An 18,068-nucleotide genomic window follows, 5' to 3' on the forward strand; every position below is an offset into this window, starting at 1 on the left:
AAAGAAGTATGGGGTATCAGAATTGGAGGAAGACTCATTAACAACCTCTGTTACGCAGATGACACAACCCTGCTTGAAGCACTTCCTGATGAAGATCAAAGACCACTGCCTTTGGTATGGATTACACTTCCACATAAAGAAAACATAATGTCTCACAACTGGACCAATAAGCAACGTCATGATAAATGGAGAAAGTGTTGAAGTTGTCAAGGGTTTCATTTTCCTTGGATCTGTAATCAACACCTATGGAAGCAGCAGGCAAGAAATCAAAAGATGCATTGAATTGGGAAAATCTGCTGCAAATGACCTCTTCAAAGTGTTGAAAAGCAAAGTTGTCACGTTGAAGAATAAGGTGCACCTGACTGAAGCCATGGCATTTTCAAGTACATCATGTGCATGCAAAGCTGGAGAAAGAATAAGGAAGACTGAAGAAGAATTTACACCTTTGAATTGTGGTGTTGGTGAAGAATATCGAATATCCCATGGACTGCCAAAAGCACAAACAAATCTGCCTTGGAAGAAGTACTACCACAATGGTCCTTAGAAACAAGGATGGTGAGACTGCACCTTACATAATTGGACATGTTGTCAGGAAGGATCAGTCTCTGAAGAAGGACATCATGCTTGGTAAAATAGAGGGTCAGCAAAAAAGAGGAAGACCCTCAATGAGATGGATTGACACAGAGTCTACAACAATGGGCTCAAGCATAGTAATAATCGTGATCATGGTGCCGGTGTGGGCTGTATTTCATTCTGTGGTACATAGGGTGGCTATGAGTCAGAACCCATTTGATGGAACCTAAGAACAACAGTCTGTTGCTCATATCGCCTCATAGCAACCCTGTAGGGCACAGCAGAAATGCCCCATAGAGTTTTCAAGGAGCGACTGCTAGATCTGAACTGCCAACCTTTTTGTTAGCAGCTATAGCACTTAACCACTAATCTACTAGACAGGAATGGGTGTGCTTTGTTTGTTTAGTCTGCTGTTAAGCCAATCTAATGAATTCTTTACTTCCAGTTATATTTATTAGTTTGAGAATTTCTACTTATCTTTTTTATTTCTCGTTTTTACCATCTGCTAGCCATTTTGTCCATTTTTATCTAAATTAAAATATGTTTACACAAGTCAGTGCATATTTATGTTTATTTTCCAAGAGACTTTCACATCCAAGAAGGCAAGGACCCTTCTTTACAGGTTTTAGTAGCTCTTATCAGGGTGTAGCTTAGTCTAAGAGTTAAGAATGAGGAACTTGAAGTCAGGTAGGTGTAGGCATGAGTGTAGGCTCTGAGTCTCTTACCTTCAAAATGGGTATCATGATTGTGAGGAATAAATAAGCTTACATTTGTATAGTGCTTTTGGATCATGGTGCCAATGGTCAGTATAAGGGTACCGTGTCTGGTACAGTATTGTGCACTCAACAAATGGTAATGATAATTATGTTTTTCACAATATTTTTTTTTCTTAACGGTACTGAGTAGTTGTTAGTTGGATGAAAGTATTAAGACTATAAAAACCAAATCAAACAACATCAAGGGTATAAACAAACAGTTCTTCTTCCCTAGGGAAGGTAATCTCTGAAGTAATGATCCTAAGGGAGTCTCTGTCTTAATAATCAGTTTATCAGAATTTGTAATTCAAAACAAAACTTAAATCACCTGTTATCCACTGGTTAGGGAAAGATGCTCTCTTCTCCCTGGAAACTAGAGAGGAAACTTCGGGTAAATAGGTAATTAGAAATCATGTTCTTCAGTGCAGAAAGAGTTACAAGATAAATTCGAGGTTCTTATCTTTGATCAGAACTGGGAGAAGAGTGTTCTGACCCTAAAGCTGTCATCTATTCACTAAGGCCATTTTCCTTTCCAGAACAATTGTGCCTAAGAGACAGGACAGTCTCTTTTTGTGGCTCTTTAACTAAAGGAAGAGGAGTGCCTGTCTAACCTGATCTGTCAGGTAGCAGCAAAAACTATGGGAGTCAGACTGCCTGAGTTCACCTTCTGGCTGCAACCCAGTAGTTTCGTGACTTTGGGTTAGTAATGTAATCTCAGTGAAATGGGATTAATAATATTGTCACATAGCATTTAGTGCACAGCCTCTCATAGTAATATCTAAATAAGTCTTGGCTTACAGCCACTGGAGCTAAGAGCTCTTGGGAATACAAAAGAGTGCAATCAGTCATTTACTCACAGTTAAATTCAGTCTAGGGATTAATTGCACTACTCCTGGCTCTGACAAGAAAGGAGACTTCTCTGATTCTTCTCGCTATATTCTCATGGAGACCTGGTGGCATAGTGGTTAAGAGCTATGGCTGCTAACCAAAATGTTGGCAGGCCAAAATCACCAGTCACTCCTTGGAAACCCTATGGGGCAGTTCTATTCTGTAGTATACAGTTGCTGTGAGTTGGAATTCACCGTAATGAGTTTTTTTTTTTTTAATATTCTCATAGAGTATAAATTTGATGGTAACAAGAATCTCTACTCTTACCCTCTATCAAGACCAGCCTTTCTCCAAATTACTAACTAGCCATCACCTTGCTCTGATCCAGAGCCTTATTCAGAGGTGGAAGCTCTGATGAGAATCACAGTGACTTCTGCCTGTCAGTACTCTCTTCAGAGAAGAGGCCCAGGTTGCAGCAACTGAAGCAGAGATACAAGAGGGAGGGACATAGAAAAGATATTTCGCGTTTTGTTTTTTGCCACCGTTCTCCCCAACAGCACCAGCTCTCACCATGGAGATAAAGTTTAGCCTCATATTTACTCTGGACAGTTAAAATCACTTGGTGCTGTGAAGACAGATCCATGGCAAACAGTGACACCTTTTCTTTAGTAATTTCAGCTTCTCTGTATGGATTTCATTCCCAAGAAGGCTGGGGGGACAGATGTTGGGAGGGTAGTGGTGATATTTTTTTCCCTCTAAGTAGTCCTTTTCTGTTACCCCCACAGAATCCCCAAGAGGAGAACGGCAACCAAGAACTCTTCTGTGTCAGAGTTTATCCTTGCAGGCTTAATGGGCCAGCCAGGACTCCAGATCCCTCTCTTCTTCCTGTTTCTCTGCTCCTATGCGATCACTCTGGTGGGGAACCTGGGCTTGATTACTCTGATTGGGCTGAACTCTCACCTGCACACATCCATGTACTTTTTTCCCTTTAACCTCTCTTTAATAGATTTCTGTTACTCCACTACCATCACCCCCAAAATGCTGATGAATTTTGTCTCAAAGAAGAATATCATCTTGCACGCAGGGTGTATGACTCAGCTATTTTCCTTCTGGTTCTTTGTTGTCTCTTAGTCCTTCCTTCTGTCAGCAATGGCATATGATCGGTATTTTGCCATGTTTAAACCACTGGTGTACACAGTCACCATGTCCCCACAGGTTTGTTTTCTCCTTTTGTTAGGTGTTTATGTGATGGGATTTTGGGGTGCTGTGGCCCATACAGGAAGCATAATGAGTCTGAAGTTCTCTGCTCATAACCTCGTCAATCATTTCATGTGTGATGTCCTTCCTCTCTTTGAACTCTCCTGTAACAGCATGCATGTAAATGAGCTGGTGGTATTTATTGTTGTAGCCATTGACATTGGAATGCCCATTGTCACCATCTTCATCTCTTATGTTCTAATACTCTCTAAAAAAAAACTAGCATTCTCCGTATTAGCTCCACTGAGGGTACGTCCAAAGCCTTTCGTACCTGCAGCTCTCTCATAATTGTGATTTCTCTTTTCTTTGATTCTGGGGCTTTCGTGTATCTCAAACCACGTTCCATTTTACCTCCTGACCAAGGGAAAGTGTCCTCCCTGTTGTATACCATTGTGATGCCTCTATTAAATCCATTAATCTATAGCTTGAGGAATAAGGATGTCAAAGTTGCCCTGAGGAAAACCTTGAGAAGAAAAACATTTTCTTGAGAAGGGAGCAATATTTGAAGAAGGGGATCTAATACTTTGCTTATTAGTGTGTGTGTGTGTTTTCAATGAGGTAGCCAAGCTCCAGTGTTTTCTCTCCTAAACAGAAAGAGAATTTTATGTTTTTAGTTTTGGATGAGTTTTTTGTGCAGACCTATTTTCCCTAACCGTCACCCCACCTTGATTATTCCAAGATTCTTTATCTTATGCAGATTGTTTCTAAAATCAAGGATTGTTTCATCTTTAGTGCACCATACAATGCATTTAATCTACCCTTCTCATTTAACAGACCACACATTGGAGACTCAGAAATATTGCATATGTTCCCGAAGGACACACAACTATTTGGTGCCACAACTGGCCCTGGACTTCAGGGCCTTGAATCCCAATCTACTTTGTTTTCATTCATGCCATATTTTCTTGTTCCATTGACACGCTCACAGATTACATTTTAAAGGTATGATATGCTAACACTTTAAAAATCTGATTCCGGTTACAATAATGTCGTGTAACTTCTCAAAAAATAATTTTTGAATAGTACTGTTTTTGTCTTTTCAGTAAGGTAGAAGGTAAAAATTTTGCTTAAGTTGATCTTGTCTGAATGACATGAGAAACGTGTGAAGATTGGGGTGTGTGGGAAGCTAGTATATTAGGCTCCAGATAGCAGTAAGCATGGACGTTCCTGAGGTTGCATGTGGAAGGAAGCCTAGGGACCCAGACTAATGTATTAGTACTTTTACAGGTTTAAGGGTTCTAAAGATGATGAGCGGAAAGTCACATATAGTTCAAGACTAAGAGAGTCAGAATTTAGAGCTTTTCTCAAAAATTAGTTTGAGTGTTTGAACTATGATTGAGAAATTTTGTGGCACCGTTCTCCCCAACAGCACCAGCTCTCACCATGGAGATAAAGTTTAGCCTCATATTTACTCTGGACAGTTAAAATCACTTGGTGCTGTGAAGACAGATCCATGGCAAACAGTGACACCTTTTCTTTAGTAATTTCAGCTTCTCTGTATGGATTTCATTCCCAAGAAGGCTGGGGGGACAGAGCAGTAAGTAATTTTGGGGATCTGGTTGGAAACCCTGGTGGCATACTGGTTAAGTGCTATGGCTGCTAACCAAAAGGTCGGCAGTTGAAATCCACCAGGCTCTCCTTGGATACTCTATTGGGCAGTTCTACTCTGTCCTCTAGGGTCGCTATGAGTACGAATCCACTCGAGGGCAGTGTGTTTGGTTAGGTTTGGGTTTAGTTACTTATTGGAGCCTCTGGGTGGTACAAATAGTTAACACATTGGGCTGCTTGCTGAATGGTTGTATGTTCCAGTCCACCCAGAGGTGCCTCAAAAAAAAAAAAAAAAAAAGACCTGGGGACCTACTTCCTAAAAATCAGTCATCTCGAGCCCTATGGAGCACAGTTCTACTCTGATGCACGTCACGTCACCATGAGTTGGAATTGATGGCAACTGGTTTGGTTTATTTAGTTATCAGGGCAGCACTACACAGAAGAGGTAATTTCCATTGAAACTTAAGGCACTACAGATAGCTGTGAGACACTTCTACCCTGTATTATAGGATTGGTATGAGTTGGAATAGACTCGATGGCACACAACAACAACAGATAGCACTTTTCATATAGGTATATATTTTTTTATATATGGAAGAAAAAGCGTTCAATTCAGGTCTGGTTTATAATTCCACAGCAGTGTGTAAAGAGAACTGCAGGTTTATGTAATGCATTGGAACATTTTGATCTAAATGATTTATTAGTAGTGAGGTTTTTTTTTTTTTTAATTTATAATCCCTAGTATATTATTAAGTGTTGGGGAGAGTCTTTAACTTAGGGGCTATTCCTTTGGAAAATTATCTTCTTTTGGGAAAACGGGAGGTTTGGATGAGTGTTTAGTTTTGCCTTTTGGTATAACACAGATCATAAGACTAACAGTGTTGGGGGAAGGTTTGGCTTTAGTCTTCACAGACTGGTAAAAGAGAACTGATTTCTGAGACCTGTAGGGTGAGTGTCAGGTGTGAGGTAAATAGGCCACATAAGGTAGGTAGGAAAGAGTGAGTTGCTAGGTATATAAGTTTTGGTTTTTTTTCCCAGTAGGTTAGTAGTTGGGTGACTTTGGGCAAATTACTTAATGTCTCTGAATATGAATTTGTCTACTTTTAAAGTGAGAAAACATCCTTGATCTAGTGGGGTTTTTGAGAATATCAAGGGTGAGGTGCTCAATAAATCCTGGTTCTCTCCCTCCTGAAATTCCTTCATCTAGTTATCAGCGCTTCCTCTAGCTTTTGAATGACCTTAAGCAAATTATTTCATCTTCCTGGGACTCTGCTTAGTCATGAGAAAAATGGGCTCATATTATTTAAAAAATAATATATTTTGGCCAATTCTTGTACATCTTAAAAAAATAAACAGTACATGTCAAGTCATGTAATGAAAACATGTTTTCCTCCCATGCAGTCATTCCTTTCCTAAATCTCCTCCCTAGAAGCAACAGCTGTTGCAGTTTCTTATGAATCCTAGAGAGATTGTATATACATATTGAATAATATATGTCTTTCTCTCTGCTACATATATATATGTCTAGTATCCCTGTTTTAAAGTTGTATAAAGGGTATTTAAGAATGATTCTTTTAGAAGAAGATGGAATAGAGAACATTGCAGTGGTAAAAACAAGAGGATCTAATCACAGAAGACTTATGGGATAGAAGAAGGAGAGTGAGGCATCCTTGTCCTTGGGTATATCACTATGGGTCCCAGCCCTGCAGACACAGAGTGACATTTTGGTCTCATGATCTGTCCTCATCCTATGGACATATCACCTCTACCTCTGTTTGGTTCAGGCTGTGGTGAGGTCAGAGTCCCTGATACCTGAGAGTACCAGGAAGGCAAGAATTTTGAATCCAGCAAATATTTCTGTGGATGTTTATCTATTTCAACAAATGCTCTTTTCTTTTTCTGACTCTTGAAGGAACTCATGCTGTTGCAAATTTGGAATGTGAAAAAGTATGAAAAAAGGAATACTGTGCTCCGATACAGTAGTTTGCACACTTGGTCCCAATTCTTTTCTCCTTTTAGTGTTATGTGTCCATGCTCTTGCCATGGTCTCATAGAGTATATTTCTCTGCCCACTGATATTGAGCTCAGCAATGTGACCCATTTGGCCAATAAGATATTAGCAGATGTGATGTAACAGGGGCTTGGATTGTGTTTGCATAGTGTGGCTTGCCCTCTTGTGCTTCTGCCTTTCCTTGAGAAGAGCTTCTCTTTCATAACTGTTGTCCCTCCCAACTGATTCTCACAATGAACACTTGTGGAGCAGATACTGAAGCAGAACACCCACCCGTGCACAACAAGATAAGTGCCAAAATCAAGATGTAGACATATAAGAAACAAATACTCATTATTGTATGCCAATGAGATTTTGTGGTTGTAATACAGCAATAGCTAACTGATGCACTTCACAATTCAGAGAGTAGGAAAGAAGCATCTCATCTGGAAGTTTTCTTTCATTGAGATCATACTCAATACATCATGTTCTAAAAGGTTGTTTAGCTTATTGTTATAACCTGAGCTCTATTTTTGACAATAAATATATTTTTTCATGGATTTATCATGTAGATGCATCATGTATATATTTTTAATTTTATTGTGCTTTAGGCGACAGTTTACAGCTGAAGTTAATTTCTCATTAAAAAATTTATACACGTATTGTTTTGTGACATTGATTGCAATCCCCACAATGTGCCAGCATGCTTCCCCTTCCCACCCTGGGTTTCCTGGGTCCGTTCATCCCGTTTCTGTCCCTTCCTGCCTTCTTATCTTGCTTTTGCGTAGAAGTTGTGCATTTGATCTCGTATATTTGATTGACCTAAGAAGCACGTTGCTCACGTATGTTATTGTTTGTTTCATAGGCATGTTTAACCTTTATCTGAAAAGTGGGCTGCGGGAGTGGTTTCAGTTCTGGGTTAGCAGAGTGTTCAGGGGCCATAGTCTTGGGGATTCCTCCAGTCTCTGTCAGACCAGTACATCTGGTCTTTTTTCATGAACTTCAATTTTGTTCTACATTTTTCTCCTGCTCGGTCCAGGACTCTCTGTTGTAATTGTTGTCAGAGTGGTTGGTGGTGGTAGCTGGGCAGCATCTAGTTCTTCTGGGATAGGTTGATGGAGTCTCTGGTTCATGTCGTCCTTTAACCTTTGGGCTAATATTTTCCTTGTGTCTTTGGTTTTCATCATTCTCCTTTGCTGCACATGGGGTGGGACCAATAGATACATCTTAGATGGCCGCTCACAAGCTTTTAAGTCCCCAGACACTACTCACCAAAGTAGGGATACATCATATTTCTTAATGTTTTCTCAAATTATTGAACATTAAAATTGTGTCAACTTTCCAAAATTTTGTTAGTAATACTATGACTATCACTTTTATGTAAAACTTTTTGTCTAGATTTTCATATTGTATTATTTTCACAGGATAGATTCCTATTGTGTATTCATTACTTTTCGGTTCAAAATATTTCCCAATTATCTGTATGATTTCTTCTTCTTTGAAGCATTTTTTATAGAGATACAGGCTGTTTAATATTTAATCATTTTTTTTCAGGTGTATTTTTGCTATTGATTTCTAATTTAATTTCATAATGTTCAGAGAATATATATACTCTGTAAAATGTTAGTCTTTTAATATTATCTCTGGGTAAGCAGTCTCAGAGAGGAAGTGAAATTGTGCTTGGGAGTAGTCAAAGTGTGTTTCATGTGTGAACACAAAGAACACAGTTTCTTGTTTCCAGTAGTAACTCCTCCCTTGAAGAGTATCTAAGGGACACTTCTTCTCTGGATTTCCATTCAGATTCCTAATATATCTACCTGTAAAAGAAAAACCTTTTAAAAGTTATCATATGGTTGCAATGTTATGGATGGACAATGTCTCTTTCCTTCAATTGGAGAGAAATATCTGGTCGTAGCCTTAATTAGACATGATGTCCTTTAGCTTATAATTGCTGTTAGGATAACCCAGAGAAAAATGGACTAGGCTTTTGTTTTTCCAGTATAACAGGGAAAGGAAGGAGGTTCAGGACTATCCCCTCACATATCACCTGCAACCTATGTCTCTTCATGAACCTTTTCCTAACTGTGAAGGTTAAGGTTATGTTTCTACTTGGCTGGGCCATGATTCTCAGTGGAATGGCAGTTATGATGTAGTTTTTTAGTTATGTAATAACTGTAACGTGGCAGTTACGTAATGACGTAATCAACTCCATGATGAGATCTGCTATGAGCATCCAATCACTTGAAAGGGTGTTTCTTGGGGGGTGTGGCCTGTATACAATGAACAGCCAGTATATATATGAATGTTCAGCACAGCTCTCACTCTGAATCTTGCATCTGGCTCGTCATCATCTGACCTTCAATTCTTGGAACCTGAGCTAGCAGTTTACCTTCTGATCTTGGGATTTTTCTCGTCTGCAGCCTGTGTGCCAGTAGTCTGCCATCTTAACTGTCAATATTGGATTTGTCAGCCCCCACAGCTATGTGAGTCAGGACAAGCCACCAGCCTGATGCCTGACCAAAAGACTGGGAAACCTGCCAGCCTCTACAATCACATGAGCCATTTCCTTGAGATAAATCTTTCTCTGTATGTATATGCTTCACTGGTTTTGCTTTGCTAGAGAACCCAGCCTAAGGTACTGGAATTGACAGTGGCTGTATAGAAACAAAATTCCAGTGATGAGTTTTCTAAACTGGTTCTCAAGTCTGGTTAGACTTAAAGATGCTGATGACTCTGCCTCAAGTAGTAAAGAGGGCACTGCTAACTCACGGCATGAGGTGGAAATAGAAATATGCAAAACATCATCACCAAGAGATCAGGTATTGGTGAAAGGCGAGGCTCTTGGTGATCGCATGTTTAATGCATTTCTGCACATTTGTCATAATGGGAAGTATAAGGAAGCTGGCTGGTTGGTCTTCCTTTTGCTAGACAAAGTGGTGTAAGAAAGAGATGAACTTAGGGCTTCAGAGTCAGAGCTCAAGCACTGCACAAATGGCCTCAAAATTCCTACTTGTGCCTTGAAAGAAAGCCTATTTCTTGTACTAATACAGCTGATATTGCCAAAAACGAAACAGGGTCTTATTGTGAGAGTGGCTGAAATACCTCGAGTGGTGCCTGAAGTTAAAGTGAGAGCATTGATTGGGAAGAAGTGAAATCCTGAACCTTGGGAGCGGAGGTATGGGCAGATAACCAGGAAGCTGAGAACACTGATCTCCCAAATTCTGTTGAATCACTCCTGCCAACAGATCCAGCCCTCTCATGCCCATCTGAAGAGATTACTCCATCTTTGTCTGCTAAGTCACCCTCCCCAGTAAAACCATTAGTTCCTCAACCCCTACCTGATGAGATTAATCCAGGTGTGTATGAAAGTCTTTGTCTCTCTCATCCCCTGTAGAGGTTCTGAGTCATTGTGTGTGTCATCACCTGAGGCAGATGCCTTCTAAGACATTGCTGTATGTTCTCAGAACAAATCACTCTTTTATATAACTTCAATTTGGCGGTAGGAATTGATCTAACTGAATTAAGACACCTAATAATAATGGGGCTCATTGGACTCAGTGGTGGTAGAGGCCAAGTGGCAGGCCTCATTTGATGAAGACAAGGTGGGAGTGGTTACCATAGTGGACAGCAGAGTCAAAACTTTAATCAGAATAGTCTGACTCATATGAACTTATGGCCTTGCCTCTTAGTCATTGTGTTCCTAGGAGTGAAATAGATGGGGAAAATTTACTTGAACGGTACTAGTGGAAGAATTCTAGGTCAATTGAACTGTAGTCTAACTGGAATTGCCAGAATAGAGAGTCACGGCCCCTCAGTCAATTCCTAGACATGAGCCAGTTTATGGAACCACAATCCCTTGAATGAAGAGGAAGCCAGGTCTCCTTGAGGAAGGACTTCACTGCACTTCCAAAATCAATATTCTTAACATTCCCCCAACCTTCCCCAAAGGAACTGGTGGCCTTTTGCAAGAATGGCTATTCATGGGGGAAAAGAAAATAATCAGACTTTTCGGGGATTACTGGATCCTGGCTCTGAACTGGCTACTAATTCCAGGAGACCCAAAATGGTATGTGGCCCAGTCAGAGTGGAGGCATATGGAGATCAGATTATTAATGGAATCTTAGCTATTTTCCATCTCACCGAGGGTCCAATGGACCCTCGAACACATCCTGTATTGATTTCCCCTGTTCCAGAATGCATAATTAGAATAGATATACTCAGCAATGGGTAGAACCCTCACACTAGATCCCTGAAATGTGCAGTAAGGGTTATTATGGTAGAAAAGGCTAAGTGGAATCCATTAGAACTGCCCCTGTTTGGGAAAATAGTAAACCAAAAGCAACACTGCATTTCTGGAGAGATTGCAGAGATTACTGCTACCATCAAGGACTTGAGGGATGCAGGGATGGTGATTTCCACCACATCCCCACTGAACTTATCTGTTTGTCCTGTGCAAAAAACAGATGCATCTTGGGGAATGACATTGGATTGTCAAAGAATTAACCAGGTGGTGACTCTAATTGTAGCTGTTGTTCCAGATGTGGTTTCATGACTTGAGCAAATTCATACATCTCCTGGTACCTGGTATGCAGCTATTGACCTGGCTAATGCCTTTTTCACCATGTCTGTTTTGAAGGCAATGCTATCAATATACCTTCACTGTCCTACTCCACAGTATATCATTTCTCCAGCCCTATGCCACGATACTCCACAAGACCTTAATTGCCTTTACCTTTCACAAGATGTCAAACTGATCTATTACACTGATGACATCATATTGATTGGACCTAGTAAGGAAAAAGTATCAATGACTCTAGACTTATTAGGAAGACATGTGCATACCAGGGGGTAGGAAATAACTAGACAAAAATTCAGGTACCTTCTACTTCAGTGAAATTTCTAGGGGTCCTGTGGTGTGGGGCATGCCCAGATAATCCTTCTGAAGTGAAGGATACGTTCTTGCATCTGGACCCTCCCACAGGTGGAAAGAAGGCATCACACCTAGTCAGCCTCTTTGGATTTTGTAGGCGTCCTGTCCCTCATCAGGGTGTTCTAGTCTGGCCTATTTTTTCTAGTGAGTCAAAAAGCTGCTAGTTTTGAGAAAGGCCAAGAACAAGAGAAGGCTGTACAACAGGTTCGGGATGCTGTGCAAACTGCTCTGCCACTTGGACCATATGACTCAACTGCTCCAATGGCTCTTGAAATGTCAGTGGCAGATCGAGATGCTATCTGTAGTCTTAGACAGAGCCCTGTTGGTAAGTCACAGTGCAGACCCTTAGGCTTTTAGAGGACAGCCCTGCTATCCTCTGCAGATAATTACTCTCCTTTTTAGAAACAGCTTTTGGTGTGTTGCTGGGCCTTATTAGAGATTGAACCCTTAACCGTGGCCACCAAATCACCATGTGAGCTGCCCATCAAGAAGTGAGTATTGTCTGATCCGCAGTGTCATAAAGTGGGAAGTGCACAGCAGCACTCCATGATTAAATGGAAGTGGTATATATGAGATCAGGCCGAAGCAGGAACTGAAGCTACAAGTAAATTGCATGAGGAGGTGCCCCAACTGCCCGTGGTCTCCACTTCTGTCACATTACCTGTCCTTTCCCAGTCTGCACCTATGGCCTAACGAGGAGTTCCTTATGATCAATTGACTGAAGAAGAGAAAACTTGTGTCTGGTTTACAGATGGTTCTTCACGATATGCAGGCACTACTTGAAAGTGGACAGTGGCAGCACTACATTTCGTTTCTGGGACCTCCCTGAAGGACCGTGGGGAAGACAAATCCTATGGATAGTCAGAATTTTGAGCAGTGTGTCTGGTTGTTCACTTTTCTTGGAAAAAGCAATAACCAGATGTGTAATTGTATACTCATCAATAGGCTGTGACTAATGTTTTGGCTGGATGGTCAGAGACTTGGAAGGATCATCATTGGAAAATTGGTGACAAGGAGGTATGGGGAAGAGGTATATGGACTGGCCTCTTTGAATGGGCCAAAGAAGTGATGATAACTGTCTCATGTGAATGCTTATCAAAGGGTGACCTTGGCAGAAGAGGATTTTAACAAACAAGTGGATAGGATGATGGGTTCTGTGGAAACTAGTTATCCTGTTCCCCAGCCACTCTTATCAATCTCCAGGGGGCTCATTAACGAAGTGCCCATGGTGGCAGGGATGGAGGTTGTGCATAGGCTCAGCAACATGGGTTTCCACTCACCAAAGCCAACTTGGCTACAGACACTGCTGAGTGCCCAATCTGCCAGCAGCAGAGGCATGTATTGAATCCTTGATATGGCACCAGTCCTCGAGGTGATCAGCCAGCAACCTGGTGGAAGATTTCCATGGCTTCTGTCATGGAAAGTGTAGCTTTTTGTTCTTAATGGAGTAGACGTTTACTCTGGATACAGATTTGTCTTTCCTGCATGCAATGCTTCTGCCAAAACTACCATCCGTGGTGTTACAGAATGCCTTATGCACTGTCATGGTATTCCACACAGTATCACCTCAGATCAAGTGATTCACTTCACAACAAATGGAGTGTGGTAATGGGCCTTTCTAATGGAATTCACTGGTCTTACCGTGCTTCCCATTATCCTGAAGCAACTCGTTTGATAGAATGATGGAATGGCCTCCTAAAGACACAGTTATCGTGCCAGCTAGGTGGCAATATCTTGCAGGATTGGGCCAATGTTCTCTAGGAGGCTGTATATGCACTAAACCAAGGTCCAAAATATGGTGCTCTTTTTCCCATAGCCAGGATTTATGGGTCCAGCAATCAAGGGATGGAAATGGGGATGGCACCACTATTACCCCTAGTTACCCATTAGCAAAATTTTTGCTTCTTGTCCCCATGACCCTGTGCTTCACAGGTGTAGGTCTTAGTTCCAAAGGAAGGAATGCTCCCAGCAGGAGACACACAATGATTCCATTGAACTGGACTTAAGAAATCCACCCAGCCACTTTGGGATCCTCATGCCTCTTGTTCAGTAGGCAAAGAAGGAAGTTACTGTATTGGCTAGTGTGATTGATCCTGATTACCATGAGGAAATCTGGTTGATATTACATAACAGACATGAAGAAGAGTATGTCTGGAATACAGAAGATCCCTTAGGATGTTTCTTAGTGGTACCATACCCTGTGATTAAAGTCAATGGGAAACTGCAGTGACCCAAATCCTACATGAATAGTAATGAAGAATGAAGGTTTGGCTCACCACATCAGGCAAAGAACCATGACCAGGTGTGGTGCCTGCTGAAGGCAAAAGGAATACAGAATGTTTGGTGGAAGAAGGCAGTTTTAAATACCAGCTACGACCACATGACCAGTTGCAGAAAAGAGGACTGTAATTTTTATGGTTATTTCTTCCTTGTAAATGTGCATCAAATATTTCTGTTTTCTTCACTTATAAAATGTAAGATGCATATGGATCTAGTGTGTTTTCCATTATACGTGTATTAGTTGTATTATGTTATATGCAAGTATGACTTTATAATTGTTTTATTTGAAGATTATGTATAGTTTAAAGAGATGTGTATAGGTGCCATGTTGACAAGGGGTGGGCTGTGGTGCTTAAGGTTGTGTGTCAGTTTGGCTGGGCCATGATTCTCAGTGGCTTGGCAGTAATGATGTATTTTGGGAGTTATGTAATGATGTAATCTTCTCCACGTTGAAATCTGCTGTGAGCAACCTATTAGTTGAAAGGGTGTTTCTTTGGTAGTATGGCCTGCCTCCAGTATATAAAATGGATGTTCCAGCAATGCTTTTGCTTTGGATCCTACATCTGGTTCCTCATCATCTGACCTGCAGTTCTTGAGACTTGAGTTAACAGTTTACCTGTCATTCTTGGGATTTGTCATTCTCTGCAGCCTGTGAATCAGCAACCTGCCATCTTGCGTGCTGATATTGGTGTTTGTAGGCCTCTGCAGCCTGTGAGCCAGAGGCCAGCCATCTTACTTGCTAATCTTGGGTTCCTCAGCTGCTCTAGGTATGTGAGTCAGGAGATGCCTCCAGCCTGATGCTTGACCAATGGACTTGGTACTTGCCAGCCTCTACACACACCTTAGCCATTTCCTTGGGATAAATCTCTCTCTGTACACACACACAGACACAGACACACACAGACACACACACACACATTTCACTCATTTTGTTTCTTTCGAGAACTCAGCCTAAGACACTAACACAGAGCCTTGAGAACCAAATGTTTTTAGAATTGCTTCTCCTCTTGTTCCTTCCTGGTGATGACTAAAGTGAAGGAGGATGATTGCGATGTATCTTGATCTTTTCTCATTTCTCCCTGTTTTGTTCAAGGCCAGGTCCCTAAGCATCCTGGGACACTGATCTGGCTGATATGTTGTTGCCTTGATTGTGAAAGGTGGACTGGGTTTCTTTTTGCACTCCCTGGTATAGCCCAGATAGCATGGGAGGTCTAGCCCTGGGGAGCCAAGGAGCTCTAGGAGGTTTTAAAACCCATGGTTGGATTTCTTAGGAGAGGGTACAGAAAAGAGTAGAAAGGTAAAGAGATATTCCTACATTACTCAACTTCTCTCCTGTCAAGACTAGCAACTTTCATGTTATAGCAACAGAAATTCTCATTTTGGACTCAAGGAATTGATTCTGTCTCTAATACTGTTCTTCTTTGTTATCTCAAGAGATCACTCCCAGAAGAATCTGATCAGGGAGAATGGCTTTTGAGTGACTAGTATATCCCTGCAGAGTTGACAGATGGATCAGCACTCTAGCGCCCTCTCTTTTCTTTGTTTTTTGGTCAACTAGTTTTTGCTGCTCTTCAGTGTCATTGAGTCATTTTTGACTCATAGTGACTCCATGCATCAGAATAGAACTTCCTGATAGGGTTTCCTTGGCTGTAATTTTTATGGAAGGAGATTGCTAGGTCTTTGTCTGTGAAGTTGCTGAGTGAGTTTGAACTGTCACCCTTTTGTTTAGCAGCCAAGAACTTAAACATTTGTGCTACCGTAGCTCCTTTTGGTTACCCTTACTGGGCTGGATACTTACTTCAATGTCCCCATGTAATTTTTCATTTTTAGATTTTCCTTCATAAGTGTTTTCTATTTTTTCATTTCTCCCGAAATGATAATGATCTTTGTGACAGAGAAAAACATAACCTATGTGATGTCAAAAAATCAGCTCTTCCTTTCTGCTTCTTTGTCATTAGCATTTGCTCCAGTTTTACACCAATGGCCTTTGGTTACTACGAGTCCAGGACACCTCGGGATTGGTTTTTGATGATTCATATGTTGAAGGGTATGCTGGTGCCATGGCCAAACCAGGAGACATGGGCCAACTATCTTTCTGTGATCACAATACCATTAACTTTGACTTGAATAACATAGCCCTTCTCCTCCATCTCTCCATGAGTCAGCAATTTTGTCACAAACTGGTGGACTTTGTAGTCAAAGGATTCAACACTGTGATACCAGCCTCACATTTCCATCTTTTATTTTCATTGTCGTTATCATCCTTGAGTCCCCAATGCTGAAGGCAGGTTCCAACCTTCAGCATCTGCAGATTCCACTTAATCTATGACGAATTATCTTTGGATTTAGGAAATTCATTTACCTCAGATCTTCTCCTGGAACTATGGATTATGGTAAATTATTCACAGTCTCTTCCACCAATGTGGAACCCATGATGAACTGTCTGGTCAACAACTTGAGTAAAATGGTGTCTACTTTGCTATGATGAAAGCTCTGCAGTTTTTCTTCTGATTGTGAATAGTGATGATTATTAAGATTCCTTTTGAATTCCTTCAAGGCAAGAGTTGTCCTTTTAATTTTTTCTGTGTGAAGTAGGATGTATTTTAATCTTTCCACAAATGGCTAGAATCCAGCTATATTCACGGTCTAGGTATAGTCTGGTTATTTTGCATTGGCCAGAGAATACTACATTTCAGGGCTGTTCACTGGAAGACATCTCCTTTATCTTTGCCTTCTTGACTTCTAGACCTGAGTTGATGCTTCTATCCACTGAGGTTGAGTGATATGTTACTGCTGTATCTCCCATGATTCCTGCAAGCAAGTGCCTTGCCATACTAGTGGGGGTATTTCAAACAAGGCAGACAAATCCTGGCTCTTCAGACAGAGAAAGATGCTCTAATACTTGGAAACTAAGTAATGACCACAACTCCTTCAGACCTCTACCTGAATTTCATTCATTTCCTTAGGAAGACTGTCTCTGTCCTCAGAAACTCAGTTCAGTTTCCTCCAGTTAAATGGTTTCATTAACCCTGTGCCTTTGCAACCACTTACCACACTTCTAATTCAGTATAGTTAATACCATGTAGCACCCCTTTATAATAAATTTTTGGCTTGGGGTTTTATAAATTGTACAAAAACAAACAAAAAAAACAAACAAACCTGTTTTGTTGAATTGATTCTGACTCATAGCAACCCTAGTGGACAAAGAACTGCCCCGTAGGGATTCAAAAAGTGTAATCTTTACAGAAGCAGGCTGCCACATTTTTCTCCTGTGGAGTCACTGGTGGGTTCTAATCACTGACCTGTTGGTTAGCAGCCCAGTGCTGAACCACTGCACTAGCAGGGGTTCTTATAAATTGTATAACAGCAGCAACAGCAAAAACCTGTTTACCATAGAGTCTATTCCGACTCATAGTGAACCTATAGGACAGAGTAGAACTGCCCCGTAGGGTTTCCAAACACCAGGTGGTGGATCGGAACTGTTGACTTCTTGGTTAGTAGCTGTATCTCTTCACTATTGCACCACCAGGGCTCCCTTAACCACACAGGTAGTGTGAATTCCAGGTCCATGTTCATGTGAATGCAGACTGTGATTGAGATTTTCAGGAAACAAAGTTCTTCTACTACTTTTTTCCTCCTCTTCCCCCCAGAGCCAAGGTTGAGTCCAGCCTGCAAAAATCACCATCTCCCTTTGTTTGCAGGTATTTTTCAGTTCAGCCAGTTTTTATACATTTTTGTTCATGGATTTATGAGGGTGGTGGGGAGGTGAGGTGGGCTCAAATTTTACCTTGCACCATCCATTCTTCTGGACCTCAAACTTTGTTCATATGTGAAAACCTAGGCTTCTGACCTTCAAGGATTGGCAGATCCTTCAAAGGCAAACCTTGGCTCCATCCTCATTTGTAGT

General features: G+C 41.1%; 1 pseudogene; it reads left to right on the top strand.

Moving 5' to 3' along the window:
• Nucleotides 1–2,664: 2,664 nt before the first annotated feature.
• LOC100659302 (olfactory receptor 8B12-like) lies at nucleotides 2,665–3,901 on the top strand (annotated as a pseudogene).
• Nucleotides 3,902–18,068: the final 14,167 nt, after the last annotated feature.

The sequence above is a fragment of the Loxodonta africana genome, chromosome 15, assembly GCF_030014295.1.
Source record: "Loxodonta africana isolate mLoxAfr1 chromosome 15, mLoxAfr1.hap2, whole genome shotgun sequence".
Classification (NCBI taxonomy): domain Eukaryota; kingdom Metazoa; phylum Chordata; class Mammalia; order Proboscidea; family Elephantidae; genus Loxodonta; species Loxodonta africana.